General features: G+C 36.9%; 1 protein-coding gene across 1 annotated transcript in view; it reads right to left on the bottom strand.

Moving 5' to 3' along the window:
• The window catches only part of oxr1a (oxidation resistance 1a), a 246,277-nt gene extending 232,197 nt beyond the window's left edge, over nt 1-14,080 (bottom strand). Inside the window, exon 1 of the mRNA XM_051719172.1 lies at nt 13,967-14,080. The gene's annotated coding sequence lies outside the window, so the exon portion shown is untranslated. The remainder of the gene's footprint in view (nt 1-13,966) is intronic.
• Between the last annotated feature and the right edge of the window lie 415 nt (nt 14,081-14,495).

Here is a 14,495-nt window from a genome sequence, read left to right as displayed (position 1 = left end):
CTCTGAATCTCAGAAACAATCTGAATCCAGTGTCTTTGAGTCAAAAGCACCACTGTTTAAGCTCGTCCTCTGGAAATCGAGCAACTAAATGCTCACAGACTTTGAGGGTAACAGAATAAAAAAACGTACATTTTTATTAATCGAAATAGTTTCGCGACCAGCACACAGCATAGACAGAACATTACAGCGACCATTAATATTAGATATGATATTAGATATGACCGGGACCCTGACGACGTGTCCACATCAAAAACCACCAATTTCGAGTGCTCAAGGTTCAGGGTTGGGAGGGTTACTTTTGAAATGTATCCACTACAGATTACAGAATACATGCTGTAAAATGTCATTTGTAACGTAGTCCGTTAGATCTGAAAGGACTAAATATTAAATGAAACAAATGACAATAAAATGCAAAGTAATCTCTTCAGTAATCAAAATACTTTTTGAATGTAACTGTATTCTAATTACCAATGATTTAAATTGTAACTGTAGTGGAATACAGTTACTTATGTTTTGTATTTTAAATACAGTACATAATCCCGTTACATGTATTCCGTTACTAGGGATGGGCGGATCGATACTAAAGTATCGATACTTCCGATACTGATGTGGTATCAAGAATATCGATCCTCACATAAAATATATTTATTTTAATTTTTTTTTTTTTAACTAGTGAACTTTTATTTAGATAACATGAATATTAATGCATCTCATAAGCTTCGAAGTGAAAAAGAATAATTATATGAGCGAATTGTTGCATGGCATCAGAACTATTTTTTCTTCCGCTCATCTTGATGCACAGAAATGCTAAAATACTCCAGCATACAGCAGTCACCGTGTTTTCCTGAGGTAATGACAGAAAAACAGCATCTGGAGTTATTCACACCAAGTAATGACAACCCTAGACATGACATGTATTATAATGGGCTTGTGTGACCATTTTTACAGGCTTATTTAAATTCAGAGCTGTTAAAACATTGATAATGATCTTTAATCCTCGTTAATAAATGATACCCTTACGAAAACTACCCATGGATTTACTGTAGTAATATTGTATTAACCATGACTAGTAACCACGACTGTAGTGACCATGTTTTTGTTTTTGTTTTTTGCCAGAAACCAAGGTTTTGATACAATTAACCATGCTTTTGCTATAGCATTACTGTAGTATCCCTATTGTAACTTGGTTTTAGTAATAGTAACCATATAATAATATCTATGGTTGATTTTGTGGTTTTATATGTTGCTTATACATACTAATTTTTAAAAGGTAAACAAAGCAGCCCAATAATTTTCCAGTTTAGGGAAATATATAAAAAAATGTAAGCAATAATTTAAGTTACTAATTTTATCCAAATAATTTGTAAAAATTCAATTTATTAGAGATATCGGTATTGGTATCGATATCAGCGATAATGGCCTAAAAGTACTTAGTATCGGATCAAAATGAAAATAAGTGGTATCGCCCATCCCTATCCGTTACTCCCCAACCCTGTCAAGGTTTGGCAGTAGTAAAACAGACATCAGACTTATAGTACATGTTCTTTGTTGCAATGCTCCTCGTAGGCGGAAATGACACTTATCGCACATGTGCAAATGGGTTAAAGTTTTAAAATAATCGCAAATGCGGAAAAAAAGTCAAACTGTACAGCCCTGGATTACTGTGAATACATGCTGCATGAAGTTGAGCTACAATCACATGAGTAGGTCATGTGACCTACAGTAGGTCTGTGTGACGAGGAGGAGGGCGGGGCCGGGCTGTGAGGACACACGGCTGGCCCTGGACCGGGCTAATCAGCTGGGAGGGGGATAAAGATGAGCCGGATGCACCAGTATGAGAGAGAGCGAGAGATGCACGTGGGCGCGTTGCATGTGTGTTTGTTTATGTTTGTTTTATGTTGAATTTTATCATTAAACTTTACGTTGACTGTTTAGCCGGTCCCCGCCTCCTCCTTGCCCATCCCTTACCCCATTACATTGGTGCTGAAACCCGGGAGGGAAGAGGGATGCGCTGTCACGGAGTCCTCGCCGCTGCCATCCACCAGGGGAGCAGCCGCGGCCGTCTGCCTGGGGACGGAGGGGTGGCTGCTGGCCGGCAAGATCTGGAGGAACCGCTGCCATCTGCTGAAGAAGGGGAGGAGCGGTTCCGTGAAGGGGAGTAGTGGTTCTGTCCTCCAGGGGCCGGAGGATTCGATGCCGTCCACCAGGGGCCAGAGGATTCGCTGCCGTCCGCCAGGGGAGGAGCGAGCTGGCGTCCACCAGAGGGCGAAGGAGCAGTTGAGGTCTGGGCGCTGGCGAGCAAGTTCTTCTCTCTCTCTCTCTCTCTGTCGCACCACCTCGCTCTTTCCCTCCCCTCTTCTCTCCCAGGGCTCCAAAAGGAGGGAAGACCTGCCGGCAGGCACGGCCGGAAGGGCAACGCCCCCCCCCCCTCCCTCCGGGAAGGGAGGAGGAGGGCGGGGATCAGGCTAATCAGCCGGGAGGGGGAAAAGACGAGAGATGCACGTGGTCCCATTGCATGTGTGTCTGCGTTTGTTTATCTTTGTTTTATGTTGAGTTTTATCATTAAACTTTACGTTGACTGTTTAGCCGGTTCCCGCCTCCTGCTTTGCACACTTTAGTACAATTGAAATCTAATTTTTAAAGTGCCTGTAAACATACTGACAGTTCGGCCAGTGTAAAAAATTATTATGGTATTACCATGTTTTTTTTTTGTTTGTTTGTTTTTTTTTTGGAAATGGTACCATGGTAATTCATGGTAAAAAAAATAAATACCCATGAAGCAAAGATAGCAGTGTCCAGGTTGTGTAATTTGTGGGCTGCATACAACAGCCAAGCAGCTGCCATTGAGATGAATGGGAATACCAACAGATAGTTCTCTCCAAGTATATGAGAACTCTGTGGATGCAGAGTAGACACAGGTTGTGTCCGAAATCACATACTTAGAATATTGCAGGAAATAGTAGGTCATCTGGGAACTTCTCGCCTAATATTTTATGAATTTTGAGGATTTGGAAAACCTAAGTCATTAGCTTACTGATTTGGGCTTACTATATACAGTAGTAGGGAAGTATGCATAACTGGACACAGCAGCAGTGTCTAATTAACACAGAAGGTCAGTCAGTGTTTGTGTTATCCACTGAAAATGCAGTATTTATATATATGCATCTATTGTTGTCAATCCTTTGCTGTTTCATTTCTTTTTTACGTGCAAGTCCACAGTCACACAAAACATTTGTCTATGTTAATGAGCTATGTGTGTTGTGGAGTTCTTGGAATATACCAAGCTGTCATTGATGAACAGCACTAAATCACAGGACTTTATCCGGTGCCGCCTTTCACTCTGACTTTCACAATCTGATTTTCACGTGTGGTTTAATGTAGTCTATTTTTAACCTGGCACATCTGAGACGCATGTAGAAGGAGACAAGAAGGGGAAAAAAAGACATGTTGAAGAAAGACAAGAAATGTAATCACAAATACTGTGGCACATGCGGAGGAAAAAAATCAGTTCTTTATTCAGCATTTTAGCTCATAAACCCAAGGCGCACAATGGCAGCTCTAGCAGAGGTTTGCTCTGAGGGGAACAGGGCATGTTCCGAAGGTTATTTCATTTTATTTCATCTTCTCTGTTGTGAGTCATCCCTCTGGTTGAAGCGTTCCACAGATTTAGAGCGATTTCATCAAAAGCCTTTTCATTGCTCCAAAGTAAAGTGGCATAGAATGTGTGTGTGTGTGGTTTCAGAGAGTAGTGGCAGGCTTCAACAGGAAAACTAATTGCTGTTGATTTAAAACAAAAAAGGAAACACACTACAAGACAAACTTGTAAAGCTGTGCACATTTAAAGACTCACAGTTTCTTGTTTTCTGTCCGTTGTAGAGATTATAGTGCACACACAGTTGTCACACTTTGCTTGTAAGCATCGAGGAATAAATTCTGATTGCATCCATTTTTTTGTTTTTTGCTATTCTTTTGTAGATTAATTAGGAGTGGAAAGCGATTGAAAATACATCAATGGGTCAATGGGCAAAAAGGTCAATGAGAAGGAAAGGATGAAAAAATATTTATTTATTAGGCATGTTACGCCAGCAGAGAAGGCCTTTGCTGGCCCTGAGAAATCGCCACTGATTTTTAACATATAGAAGATGTATTTTTTTTATATAAGTCAGGGTTCAGGAGAGTTCTAATTTCAGCATATAAGAAAGGGTATACAATTTTTTTTATTAATAACGCATTTATTGCGTTAAAACTGTGGCGGATGTGGTTAGGGGCAGAAGTTTGCAGCTCTTCACCGATAGAGGTGAACCTGCAGGAAACCTTTCATTTTTTGACCTGCAGGTCAGCTCATTTGCTTGTGGAAATAATAACTGGCGAATTTGCTGCAAATTTGGGGAAAGCTGCAGCATGTTTTCCAGAACTCTTGATTTTTGTGAGGGCCCCTCATGTCAACAGCCCCCATGTGACTCAAAGGATTGGTGTTTGGACACTACAAACTGTGGAATAGTATTTTTGAAAGATATATTTAAAAAGATGTACATTCACATGAGAAGACTTCTCTTTTTTGTTCTATGGTGGTGGGCACATTTTCATGAGTGCCGCCATGTTGAGATCATATGACCAGAGGGTTTTGATTAGTGTCTTCCCTGTCAATGTCATGTCCTATAAAGAAAGGCATCCTTTTCCCTTCCATATTCACACAGACAGAAACAAACAAATCATCTGTGTGTGTTTTTAGCAGTTAATCACTGTCTCTCTCTCTCTGCAGTGAAGTGACTCATTCTTCACAGTCAGCTGAGTTGTATTCTCTCTCTTTGTGTGTGTTCTGCAATCATTTGCCTGATTCTTATAGCAACTCTGTAAACCTAACAACATCTATGGGGACTAACGGGGATCAAATGAAGCCTGGAGAAAACATGGTTTGATTATGGAAGCGGCAGACATGTAAACAGCCCAGCTGCTGATTTTGAATGCTTTATGTTTGTATTCATTCAAGAGGTTCTGTTATCATCAGTGCTGTCTGATATCAAATCAATAAATCAAAGCACACAGTAACGATTTGTTCATGCAGATTAACAAATAGACATCTTCATAAACACTGATTTTGAACACTTATGACATCACTCAAGACTCTTGATTCATGTTCCAATAGATGTGTTCTGCTGCATAAGAAAAAGTCATATGGGTTTGGATGACATGAGGGTGGACTAATAATGACAGAATTGTAATTTTTGGGTGAACTATTACTTAAAAGCACTTTTCTTTGTTTAAAAATAAATAAATACTTGAGCTGTTTCTGCTGTACTTGTGAATGCAGTTCAAGAGCACATTTTGAACTCATTGAAATGCATTTGATATTGATTTATAATTCAATTGATTCATAATATCAGCTCTTATATATTATTAAATCCATAAAATAGATGGTAAACAGAAATTTAACCTTGCAGGAGTCAATATAGCTACAACTACTGTAACATGCAGGACACAGATGTGATTGTCTGAGCTTCTGGCAAGGTGGGACTCTGTCAGTTCAGCTTTGGACTTATTCTGCTGAGTCATTACAGAAAATGATATTATGCTGACAGAGACAAATGCCTGCGGAGGCAGTGCTCTTAAATAACTTTGTTCCAAGGTAAATTCAATCTTGAGAGTGATGGATGCATTTCAGTAGAACCCTGAACAGAACGCAGATTCATAGCTTATAAGGGCATTTCATTCCTTTTTTTTTTTTAATCTGTCATGTGTGTGAAATATGCCAGTTGTTTATCATATTATAGGAAACATATCATGGGAAACATGGGCTGTTCTACATGCAAATGCATGTAACACATGCAAGTAACACATTACAGATCAGGCTGCAAGGGGTCAAGGGTCAGTAGCCACGTTACTGGAGCTTAGAAGAGTAAATCCCACCCTTATTTGGATACTGTGATGCTGTTTACAGTGTGAGGGTACGGCCTTTCGCACCATGAACTGATTATCAGAACTATTAAATATTGTTAAATCGGAAGTGAGTCAATGGCCATTAAATATGTGAGCAAGTAGCTGTTGTACTTGTTATAGTTTTCAGGCCATTCTTGGATAAAATTAAAATGATAAAATGAGAAATATTTTTACAACACAATTATAAAACAGATGATGAATGACCTGCGTTCGAAGCTGTTAAATGGACCTGTGACCAAACATCTCATAAATGCCACCACATCGCATTTACATTGTAAACGCCCTCCTGATGCATCCCAAATAGCAGCAGAGCACCACCCCTCACCTGTCAATCTAACACTGCACTAAAACAAAAGTTTAAACTTTGACCGCTACGTGAGGCTGTAAAAGAACATAGGCATGCGATCGGAAAATTTGGAAAAAGCGCTTACACCTACATTCACGAGATCTTCAAGGATCTTTTTCAGTGTCTTAACATGCTGGGACCACAGATGACAAGCACAGATACCCAATGCTCAGCCAACACAGGTATTCCACTAAAAATCTGCCCTAAATGTTGTGTTTATGCTTAGATTAAATTTCAACTGCATCTGGGAGAAAGTGTGCCATTTTTTTGTGATTTCTTTGCCTTGTATGACTTTTTTGCTGTTTATCATGCAGTAACACACAGATATAGTGATTGATGTATGTTGTCATGAAATCAGAGACCCTGCCCTTGTAATCCCAACACATCTAGATGTATACATTAAAGTGTATACGCCACAATGACAACTATATTTGCTTCTTAACAGAAGTAACAGCAATATTTTGCGCAAAGCATCATGAGATTTAGGAAAAAGGTGGATACAGTTGCAGTGCTGCCCATCTACATCCTGAAAAACACATCAAGGTGTAGTCCGGTGATATATGAGACGGTTCTTTTGAATCTACAGCGCGAAACACACAGCACAATCAGCGTAGTCAGATTTCTGAATGAATAACTCTTATGAGCCATTTCTTTTGAATCTACAGAGTGAAACACAGCACAACCAGTGTAGTTTCTTTTGAATCTACAGCATGAAACAAATAGTGTGGTGTATTCTGACTTCCGAACTAATGACTCTTATGAGCCCATTCTTTTGAATCTACAAAACGAAACACACAGCGCAGCTACTGTATCCTGCGCTAATAACTCCTATTAGCTGGTTCTCTGAATCTATAGAGCGAAACACACAGCACAAACAGTGAAGTCTGATGAGCTTCTTTTTTTTTTTATTATTATTATCTACAGTGCAAAACACACAGGGCAAATATTGTAGTCCAATTTCCAAACAAATGCCTTTTATTAACCAGTTCTTTTAAGTGAATCTGATTTCTGTCTGAAATTAACCATGAACTGTTACCGTGTCATGTAATGTTTAAGGCTCCTGACACTTAAATCAGGCAGTGCAGTTACTCTGTAGTTAAAGATGCCTACACAGAATGAGTTATGTTGTAATCAGTGGAAGTTTACTTTAAAAAAAATAAATAAATAAAAATAATAATATTTTTTTTTTTTAAAAAAAGCACATTTTTTGTTTATTTGAATTTATTAAATTTAATATATAGTTACAGTAGGACAAATTATTGGATTGCATATATGCCTTTAAAAAGTCTTGAAAAGTAATTAAAAGTCTGTCTTAACAAGCCTTCATGTCTTAATGTTCATGCCTAATCTGATATATCTCATCATTTGGCAACAGACTGCTGAGGGCAGTAAATGCAGTAGCAACATGAAACATAAAAACATCTCTAAGCCACACACACACACACACACACACACACACACACACACACACACACACACGTTGGTGTGGCTATCCTTATGAGGACTCTCCATAGACATAATGATTTTTATACTGTACGAACTATAGATTCTATCCCCTAAACCTAACCCTCTCAAAAAACTTTCTGCATTTTTACATTTTCAAAAAAAACATTGTTTAGTATGTTTTTTTAAGCAATTTGAATTATGGGGACACTAGAAATGCCCTCATAAAACACATTTATAGTGTAATACCATTGTAATTACCAGTTTGTAACCTAAAAAAAAGTTCCTCGTAAACCACCCCAAACCACTCTCTCTTCATTTTTATGCAATTCCACACAGCAGCCCTCTTAATTTATTAAAGTCTTGATTTATCAGCTCTAAATCAAATCAAATCAAATCAAATCACTTTATTGTCACTCAACCATATACACAAGTGCAACAGTGGGTGAAAGTCTTAGGTGCAGTTCTGAGCAACATAGCAGTCATGACAGTGATGAGACATATACCATTTTACAATAATCATCAGATTTACACAACACAATTTACAAAAATAATATACACATAATTACACACAACACAATATACAAAAAATAAAATACAACGTACAGTATACAATATACACAATATAGAATACACAGTATACAATAAAAATAATATATATAAATGTGCAGTAAGGTTGTATAGTGTTGTACTGACATTCAGGCTGTCGGTTGATAAAGCCTCTATTCTATCTGCCCATTAATCTTTGACTAGTTTGCATAAGCTCACAATTAATTAATAAATGAAGTGTGGCTGAATGATATACTGTATCACTGAAGCCTGAACCTGTAAAGCTCTTCAACCACCTGCAACTCTGACCATCTTCAGTGGATTTAGGAATTACACTGTTATGTAAGACCATGAGCTGATGATAAAGCCAGAGACATTGGCTCTGTTCGAAAACCTAGTGAGCTGCCTACGTAGGTAGCATTTTAAGGCATCATAGGTGCACTCCCACCACGAAGGCTGTTCCAAAACTTGGGCAGCATGAATATGCTGGCCTCTAAGATACCTTGTTGTGGCCAAATTCTAAACCAGCATTACAATTATAGAAATTAGAAATGACAATTACAAATGTACTGTACTCATAATTCGTTCAATGCTGTCAAAAAGATTTTAATCTAATAAAAATTGACTATTTCATCCCATTTATGTGGTTGTTGTTTTTTGCATCCTATGCTTAGCTAAATGCAGATTGCAAACTCTATGTGCCAATGAAGCTTTCCAAACTGTTCACTTATGGGGTTCCATTTCAGTTAGAAGGCAACTAGCTTTGTCACTAGTAGACAGTAAGGCAGCTCACCAGGTTTTGGAACAGAGCCATACTGTAGTTTTAACTGGAAGTGATCTTTTATGTGCTGTAAATGTGTGAAATGTCAACACTAACCTCAAACCAGAAGACCCACAAATGTCCTTCATTTTGTAAAAATCTGAGAGAAGGAAAAACTGTCATAATGTTCAGTCTTTCATGACTGTGGCTTACAGAGTGAACGGAGCTGAATGTTAATTTCACTGAGAGATGAGAAAATGTCCCTCATGCAATTAGAGAAATATAAAAATAAATGCCACATGAGTACATCACAAGATATTTATCTTATATGAATTTCAAGCTGACACCAAATAAAAGTAAAGATTTGTAAATTTGCAGATTTGTTAGTTAGCACTGTTTCCAACGGCTTCAAATCAATAAAAAACTATCCCTTTTATAAAGATTATTTAACTATAGATCTAAAACCTTTTTTGAATTTAGCATCCTATGTCTAGATCTGCGCAAAAACTGCATTAATTCATAAAAGCCATGAAACAGGTCTAATTAAAATGTTTATGTTATAACTACAGTCTGAAATTCACGAAAATATATTTTCAATGTGAGAGTTTCAGTGAGAGTGTTCCAGGGCTCGTAGGCAAATCTATCTAAATTCCCCAGACAACTACTTCAACATTAAGTCTAATCATTAGTCTATGACACAAGAAAGGTCTCAAGCTGCCTTTTGATTCTCACTGAAACCTCTACAGTGAAATCCAGGTTTACTGGGAGTACATCCATGATGTAGAGCTCCCCCTAGATTATCAGATGAACTATACGTACTCCATGTCCTTTATTAACTTTAAAGCTAGGGTGTGTAATCCAGAGAGGCTAGCAGTTAGCAAGCTAGCTTTGAAAGCATAGAGCCCGCCCTCACTTCAGAGGTGTCTCCAAAGCCACACCCCCTCTATCACACATGAACACACACACACACAGAGAGAGAGAGCAGAGTCAAAAATAAATCAAACCATGTAATTACCTGTCCAAATGAAAAACAGCAACCATGGCGTCATTTTTCAGACACTTTGAGTCCCGCAGTTGCCTCCAGCATGGAAAAGCAACGGCAATGTTAATTTTGCTTTTAGCACGCTCTTGATCCAGATGTTTTTTTGTTGTAGAAGTTTCTAACATGGTCTTTTTTTCTTGTTTCCTTTTACTGGTGGTTCAGGAGGAACATAAGGTAGCTGCAGTTCGCCTTCCATTCTCACGCTCGCTCTGCACAGCGTCAAGGAACCCGCGCTGATGACGTGTGCAAATATAGATTGACAGACAGGAAGGACATCCTATCATTACATTAGGACCGAATGCTATGATTGGTCAATCATTTTTTAGTTCTGTCCCTTCCACAGAAGATATATATATATATATTTATTTGCAATCGAAATTATTCAACCCCCCAAGACAGTAAGGATTTACAAAGGTAAGCTTTTCTGATGACCCAGAATTTTTAAACTTTACATCTATATCAGTTGAGTGACACATTCAAAGTCATAGTGTGAATATATAACCTAATATTTCTAAATAGCAGGATTTTTTAAAAATACAGCCATGTCATAATTATTCAACCCCTATTGCATGTAGCTGTTTCTTAAATATGTAAGGCTACACAAGTAATTGTTTTAAAACAAAACTAAGTCATCAATCTGCAATGGCACTTATTTAAGTTTTAAAATTTAAGTTTAGCATTGTAAGCAAAAATATATTTCTATGCAAAAAATGCTATTAAAAATAAACTGTCTCAAAAGCTAATAGAGGAGATTATTTCATAACACAAGAAAGGTCATGACTAAAAGTACATTTCCAAGGCACTTCAAATTCCAATAGACAAAGCTGGCAGCACCATTCATACATTTTTTAAATATGGTACAACAGCAACCTTCTTGGGGTGTGGAAGAAAGCAAAAATTCACCAAGGGAAATGTTGACTTGAACATTCAAGAAGTAATTAGGAAAGAAGTTGTAAAGAACTGTGGAGTCCTGGAAGAAGGTTTTATAGACGTATGACACTAAACTGAAAATGAGTTTTAGACCCATGGGTCAGCAGTACATCTGGAGTAAGATGACAAGGTGATGACAAGAACAACACCATCCCCACAGTCAAGCATGGAGGTGGGTCAGTCCTGTTATGGGGGTGTTTTGTGACTGACGCCATGGATTCTTTCAGGTATCAGGCCATTTTGGCATGAAAAATGTGATGCCTTCAGTGTGTAAATTGAAGCTCGGTTATCACTGGACTTTCCAGCAAGACAATAACACCAAGGATACATCCAAGTTGTCCAAAATCTGGTTCAGGGATAGGTCGTGGAATGTCCTTAAATGGCCCTTTCAGTCCATCATTAAAATCCCATTGCAAACCTTTGTTGGGATTTCAAGGAAGCAATGGCAGCACAGAAACCAAAGAATGTCAATGAGCTGGAAGCTTTTGCTCATGAGAAATGTGTAAAAATTCTAATAGAGAGGTGTCCGAAGCCTGAAAACACTTACCTGAAACATTCATTTGCTCTTATTAAGGATAAAGGATGCTCCACAAATGATTGACTTTGGGGTTTGAATATTTTTGACATGACATTTGTGGAGAGAATTAGTTATTTCTTTATTTAAAATTTTGGGTAAACTGAACTCTTTGTTCTCAAAATCACTCAAATGTGTATTAAAAACTTACTTTGACTGTTTACTGTGGTTTTAGTTGATGTGTTTTAATTCACATCACCAGAATGTATTGCTGGTCAGGGGGGTTGAATAATTTCGATTGCAACTGTATATATATATTTACATTTAGACCACTTAAATTATTGATTGCTATCAGGATGTGGTGACTTTCAACCAGTATAAAAAAAAAATAAAATAAAAAAACAATTCTGGAAAAGATTGCACACCCTAGCTTTAAAAAGGAAAAGGATCTTTCTTAACCCTTGTGCATCAATAAAAAAAAGTTACTCCGCGTCAAAAACTGCCATAATAATATTTTATGTTAATATTATTTTCCACTTTCAATTAATTCATTTTTTTAACCAACATCAGTCCTGATCATAACTACCAAATATTCATTCATTTTCAGGATTTTAACCCTCTAAATGCCAGTTTGTTTATATAATGCCACTGTTGTTTTTCAGAAACACACACACACACACACACACACACACACACGCACACACATGCACACACACGCAAACACACACACACACACACATATATTTCTCAATACACACATACAAAACACACTCTGACATCCATACCAACACACCCACACAATTTAAGCTGCATCATTTATTCAGTTGGCCTGCAGTGCTCTATAATACAGCAAACAGAAAATAGGAAAAAAGCATGTATTTGCTCCATAGGCTAAACATGAGAAAAATGGTGCTATCTGGTGGAAAATATAAAAAAAATTAATTTTGAAGTCAGGGAATGAAAGCATAATATCATAGGATTCATGAATTTATGCTTTAATGGCACTGGGATCAAATATTGCAGTTTTAATGGATTTCAGTGGGGACATTTTTGTCCTTAAGGTCCTGAATGTAACTATTTTGTGTACACAGTGTATTATAGATGTATTATAGGAACTGAGGTTGCAATATCAAAATTCCCCAATAAATACACACCTTTGGAAAAATGTATGCCATTGGCATTAACACAGCCAAAATGATCGAAAAAACAAAAATGAAAAAGACAAAAATGTCCCGAAGGTCGCACAAGAGTTAATACAATGGCATATTGCAAATATTTCGTTCTAAACTCAGGAGCCAGGACATTTAGCAGTGATGTGTGTATTATGTTGGTATTTTGAGTCATTTTGAAAAAAACATATGTTTTTACTAAAAGTTGTATGAGGCTCATATCTGTATAGATGAGAGAATTGTTAAGATTTTTTAAGAAAGAAAGCAAGTGCAGTTCCCCTCTAAAAACTCAGTCCTCAGTTCTCATGTCTGCTTTCAGCTAAAGAGACACTCTTGGGGAAATGCTGTTCTTTTATTTACTCAGTCAAGGAAGAAAAAATACTGAGCTTCAGAATTTGAATGTGAGTCGTATTTAAAGTCCATAAGATAACTTAAAGTAAGGACTGTGAGAAGGGTCTTCTTCATGCCATGCAAGTGAGGAAAAGAAAAATGTGCATTAAAAAATTATGTCAAATCTACAGCTCATGGTTAAACAAACAGGACACCCCAAAACAGAAGAGGCACTACTTTCAGAGTCATCATTGTTTATCTTGTTAGTTTTCTTTAATTTATATTTCATTGTATTATAACTCCCTTGGCTATTCATTAAATACTAAATCCAAAGCAGCACAACAGGACAAGGAATATAACAAATATTATTGTAGCAGCTAGTCTGCATTTGAATAATATTTATTAAAAGTTATATAATAATAATAATAATAATAATAATAAAAAGAAAGCAATCAATTAAAAAAACTAAATAACTAAAACATAAAAATCAAAATCAATAATAATAATAATAATATTGCCAAATTAACTGAAGAATTATTAATTGTGAAATAATAATTGCTCATATACAGAAAGTAAAATTTTATCATCATTGTTATTATATTTTGCACATTTACTAGATTCAAACCTCTGTGTAAATTTAATGTCTGCTTATATTTTGTTTTGTCCTCTGACAGAATGCAAGTTTTAGTTGCAACATCATTAAAAGTTGGAATTGACTGTTTATGGAGTACAACCCTAAACAATAGACAGTGATTATAACTGTCATGCAAAACCGACAACACACACAACCCTCTATAAATACATCAGTATCATCACTATATACATGAATATCATCATGCATCAACACTCGTCCAGGTGTTTAAAGACACATCAGCACATTTAACAACATGTAGCTTCATTTTATAAATGTGAATAAGACAGACAACAGAGAAGTGATGCAACTCACCATTAGAATGCAGCTCTCTCCATGTCCTGGGTCTTTCGTGCACAGATGTGTGTGATGAGTTTATGCAGCCAGTTACTATAACACGCATCTGTGCGAAGGATGAGATACACACACACTAATCTGACCTTCTGAATACAGACTGAACCATTCCACTGAGAGGAGGAGGAATGGACCATACCAAATCGTTTATATGTCACATACACTGCGAGATGCTCTCCCTGCATGTCAGCTTAACTGTACATAGAATTTAAACTAACATAAAGTTCAAATATTTAAAAAAAGGTTGAAGAAGAAAATAATAATAAAAGATAAACATAAGGGGCCCTTAGCTTATCCAATGATAGCAACACCCCTGCTGTTATTCATTTCTTCACTTTCAAATAACTCGGGAATGTGTGTTGTCCTGAAATGTAGTAATGGAATAAATAAGATAGACCTAATGCTTGTGAATGTAGTAAAAGTAAAGCATTCCTAAAATTAAAACACTTTTATAAAGCATAGATGCTAGAAAATTTACTTTGGTACAGTA

Source organism: Myxocyprinus asiaticus, chromosome 15 (assembly GCF_019703515.2).
Source record: "Myxocyprinus asiaticus isolate MX2 ecotype Aquarium Trade chromosome 15, UBuf_Myxa_2, whole genome shotgun sequence".
Taxonomy (NCBI): domain Eukaryota; kingdom Metazoa; phylum Chordata; class Actinopteri; order Cypriniformes; family Catostomidae; genus Myxocyprinus; species Myxocyprinus asiaticus.
Note: the sequence above shows the minus strand (reverse complement) of the source record. Positions and strands in the feature narration are given on the sequence as shown.